This window comes from Rhineura floridana, chromosome 2, assembly GCF_030035675.1.
Source record: "Rhineura floridana isolate rRhiFlo1 chromosome 2, rRhiFlo1.hap2, whole genome shotgun sequence".
Classification (NCBI taxonomy): Eukaryota; Metazoa; Chordata; class Lepidosauria; order Squamata; family Rhineuridae; genus Rhineura; species Rhineura floridana.
This window is the reverse complement of record NC_084481.1, coordinates 118,405,867-118,410,867: the sequence shown is the minus strand read 5'-3', so window position 1 is coordinate 118,410,867 and position 5,001 is coordinate 118,405,867.

The window sequence follows — 5,001 nt, the reverse complement described above, 5'->3', positions numbered from 1 at the left end:
AATGTCGACAGCTACAGACCAGTAGCGAATGTTCCATTCCTGGGCAAGATCTTGGAACGAGTGGTTGCTGGCCAGCTCCAGGCGCTATTGGATGAAACCGATTATCTAGATCCATTTCAATCGGGTTTTAGACCTGGTTTTGGCACTGAGACAGCCTTGGTCGCCCTGTATGATGACCTATCACGGGAGAGAGACAGAGGGAGTGTAACTCTGTTGATCCTCCTTGATCTCTCAGCGGCTTTTGATACCATCGACCATGGTATCCTTCTGGAGAGGCTCGTGGAGTTGGGAGTTGGAGGTACTGCTTAGCAGTGGTTCCGCTCCTACTTGGCGGGTCGTCTCCAGAAGGTAGTGCTTGGGGAACATTGCTCGACACCGTGGGCTCTCCAGTGTGGGGTCCCACAGGGGTCAGTTTTGTCTCCCATGCTTTTTAATATCTACATGAAGCCGTTGGGTGCAGTCATCAGGAATTTTGGAGTGCGTTGTCATCAGTATGCTGATGACACGCAGCTCTACTTCTCCTTTTCATCTTCTTCAGGTGAGGCTGTCGATGTGCTGAACCGTTGCCTGGCCACGACAATGGACTGGATGAGAGCTAACAAACTGAGGCTCAATCCTGACAAGACTGAGATGCTGTTGGTGCATGGTTTCTCTGATCGGATGGTGGATACATACCCTATCCTGGATTTATTTATTTATTTATTTATTTATTTATTTATTTATTGTGCTTTGATACCGCCCTTTAGCAATAAGCTCTCAGGGCGGTGTACAACAATAAAAACGGCATGGGACCGCAATACCTGGTGGAATGCCTCTCCCAATATGAAACTACCCGTACACTGCGCTCGACATCTAAGGCCCTCCTCCGAGTGCCATCACATCGAGAAGCTTGGAGGGCGGTGACTAGATCCAGGGCCTTTTCGGTGGTGGCCCCCGAATTGTGGAATAGTCTCCCCGATGAGGTATGCCTGGCGCCGACGCTGCTATCTTTTCGGCGCCAGGTGAAAACCTTTTTATACTCCCAGGCATTTTAAAAATTTTAAATATTCTATTTTTAAAAAATTGTTTTATAGTGTATTTTAAAACAGTATTTCATTACTGGTATATTCTGATGTTGTTTGGTTTTTGTTCTTTGTTTGTTTTGCTTTTTGATTTTCTTATATTTGTTCTATTCATATATTTTCTTGTTTATCCTCTATGTACACCGCCCAGAGAGCCTTTTTGGCTTAGGGCGGTATATAAATAAAATAAAATAAATAAATAAATAAATAAAAACAGGTTAAAATACAAGTGAGTATAAATAAAATGCACTATAAAACATATGTGAAAACAAGATTACAAAAAAATAAAATAAAATTAACATTTGAAATTTAAAATTAAAATTTAAAAAGCCTGGGCAAAGAGGTAGGTCTTTACCTGGCGCCGAAAAGATAACAAAGAAGGCACCAGGCATATCTCGTCAGGGAGGTCGTTCCATAATTTGGGGTTACACTCCCCCTAAAGGAGCGAGTTCGTAGTCTGGGAGTCTTTTTAGACTCTTCCCTCTCACTTGAGGCTCAAGTAGCCTCGGTGGCACGGAATGCGTTCTACCAACTTCGGTTGGTAGCCCAGCTACGTCCCTATTTGAGCAAGGAGGACCTTACATCAGTCGTACATGCTCTGGTAACCTCGCGTTTGGATTACTGCAATGCGCTCTACGTAGTGCTGCCTTTGAAGACAGTTCGGAAGCTTCAGCTAGTGCAAAATGTGGCGGCCAGATTGTTAACAAGGACCAAGCGGTCCGAGCATATAACACCTGTTCTAGCTCGCTTGCACTGGCTGCCAATATGCTACCGGGCTAGATTCAAAGTGTTGGTATTAACCTATAAAGCCTTATATGGCGCAGGACCACGATACCTGTTGGAACGCCTCTCCCGATACGAACCGGCCCATACACTACGCTCTACTATGAAGGCCCTCCTCCAGGTTCCGACTCATAGAGAAGCCTGTAGGGTGGTGACAAGATCTAGGGCCTTCTCAGTGGTGGCCCCCGAACTGTGGAACAGTCTCCCCGAGGAGGTGCGCTTGGCGCCGACGTTGCTTTCCTTTAGGCGCCAAGTTAAAACCTTCCTCTTTTCCGAGGCATTTTAATTTAAGTTAAGTTAATTTTTAAATGTTGTTGTAATTGATTTCAGATTGTTCTTATTTTTATATGTTTTTGCTGTATTATATTGTGTGATTTTATCGTATCTTGTGTTCACCGCCCAGAGAGCTATAGCTAGTCGGGCGGTATAAAAGTCTAATAAATAATAATAATAAATAATAATAATTTGGAAGCCCCGAGCATGGAACAAAATGAGCCATTTTAGTAAAAGCATCCATGACCACCAAAACTGTCATTTTCCCCTGGGAGGAGGGGAGATCAGTGATGAAATACATGGTCACCATTTGCCAGATGTAGGGAGTGGCTCCTGGAGTGACTCAAGTCTCCTGGGGGCACATATATAGCTGCATAATGATACAACACCCCCCCTCTTAGCGCAAAGTCAGCTACACTTCCAGGAGGCTGCCCCTCTGGTTCCAACCGTTTCTCCCTAGCAAAAGGAACTAGTTCATGTGCTGAGCGCAGTTTCTCAATCCAGGAGTCCTGGCATGCAGCTGCCACCATCTTCTAGAGGGGTATAATGAGTTGCGGGGGTCTCAGGGTCGGATTCTGCAGATACTGTGGCATGCAGGACAGTGCGTCTGCCCGCTTATTCTATGCCTGTGGAATGTAATGAATTTTTAAGTGAAAGCAAATGAAGAATTGAGCCCAATGCACTTGTTTCTGGTTCAGCTTACATGCGGTGTGGAGACACTCCAAATTCCGATGATCTGTGCGAACCTATATCTCATGCCGTGCCCCTTCCAGGTGATGCTGCCAAGTTTCAAAAACTTCCCAGATTGCCAACAACTCTTTTCCCCACACGATATAGTTTTGCTCGGAACTTGTTAACTTCCATGAAAAGTAAGCACATGGCTTCAGACACACATACACCCTTCTCTGGGCTGGTCGCAAAAGCACTGCTCTGATAGCCACATCTGATGCATCCGTCTCCACCATGAAAGGGCACATAAGATCCACATGCTGCAGTATGGACTCAGAGGCGAACAGGACTTTCAGCACCTCAAAGGACTCTTTGCGCAGCTTCTGTTCAGCAAAAGGGACCTGAACCCTTCAGACAGTCCATGAGGGGTGTGCTCTTGTCGGAGTAGTTATTTATTTATTTATTTATTTATTACATTTATATACTGCCCCATAGCTGAAGCTCTCTGGGCAGTTTACAGGAATTAAAAACAATAAAAACAAATATACAAATTTTAAAACACAAAAACAGTTTAAAAACACAATTTAAAAACAATTAAAAACACATGCTAAAATGCCTGGGAGAAGAGGAAAGTCTTGACCTGGCACAGAAAAGATAACAGTGTTGACACCAGGCGCACCTCATCATACAGATCATTCCATAATTTGGGGGCCACCACTGAGAAGGCCTTCCCCCTTGTTGCCTGACTCCCAGCTTCCCTCCGAGTAGGCACCCGAAGGAGGGCCTTAGATGTTGAGTGTAGTGTATGGGTGGGTTCATGTTGGCAGAGCATTCCATCAGGTATTGTGGTCCTAAGCCGTGTAAGGCTTGATAGGTTAAAACCAGCATCTTGAATCGAACTTGCAAACATAGAGGCAGCCAATGCAAGCAGGCCAGAATCAGTTTTATATGTTCGGACCGTCTGGTCCCTGTTACCAATCTGGCCGCTGCATTTTGCACAAGCTGCATTTTCCAAACCGTCTTCAAAGGCAGCCCCACATATAGTGCATTGCAGTAATCTAACTTGGAGGTTACCAGAGCATGGACACTGAAGCCAGATTATCCCTGTCCAGATAGGGGCGCAGCTGGGCCATCAACTGAAGTTGGTAGAAGGCACTCCGTGCCACTGAGGCTACCTGAGCCTCAAGTGACAGAGATGGTTCTAGGAGAACCCCTAAGCTATGAACCTGCTCCTTCAGGCGAAGTGCAACCCCATCCAGGACAGATTGGACATCCACCATCCGGTCAGAAGAACCACCCACTAGCAGCATCTCAGTCTTGTTTGAATTGAGCCTCAGTTTATTAGCCCTCATCTAGTCCATTGTCACAGCCAGGCACTGGTTCAGCACATTGACAGCTTCACCTGAAGAAGATGAAAAGGAGAAATAGAGCCGTGTGTCATCAGCATACTGATGGCAACGCACTCCAAAGCTCCGGATGACTGCACCCAGTGGTTTCATGTAGATGTTGAACAGCATGGGGGACAGAACTGACCCCTGTGGAACCCCATACTGGAGAGTCCAGGGTGCCGAGCAATGTTCCCCAAGCACCACCTTCTGGAGCCGACCCGCCAAGTAGGAGCAGAACCACCCCTATGTGAGCTGCGGCTCTGCCTGAGTTCCTCATGCCTCCTCATGTGTGGTGAGAGGTGAGTCTCAGCCAGCCCATCTGACAGCGGGGCTTTGCTAGGTCACAGCGTGGCCTTGGGAAGTGGGATGCTGATTGGCTGGGAAGCGTTCAAAGTGTCTGGCGGGGATTCCTGCACGGGAGTAGATGGTGTTATTGGAGAGTCACTTCCCAACTGCTCGGGTATGGGACTCGCAGGTGGGGCAGGAGCTGCTTCGGTGGAAGTGCTGGGCACGGGGGTTTGAGGGCTGCTAGAATCCTCCCTGCTCATCTCCCTTCTGCCAGTTTCCTAAGGAACCTCGTCCTCATCTGACTCCCCTCCCAGATCTAACTCTCCGTTCAACTGGGGCACAACACCAATTTAGTCTGTTTTCCACTATTTCACAATTTTTGTGCCAGTGTGCAGTTATAGTCCAACCAGTATGTTGCTGTTCGGTGCAACTTCCAAGAACATTTCTTTTCACTATCTTTGCTATGAGCTGATGCTCATGAGACTACACATTAAAAGACTCATTTTAAAACCCTTTTGCTATGCACTACTGTCTGCTTT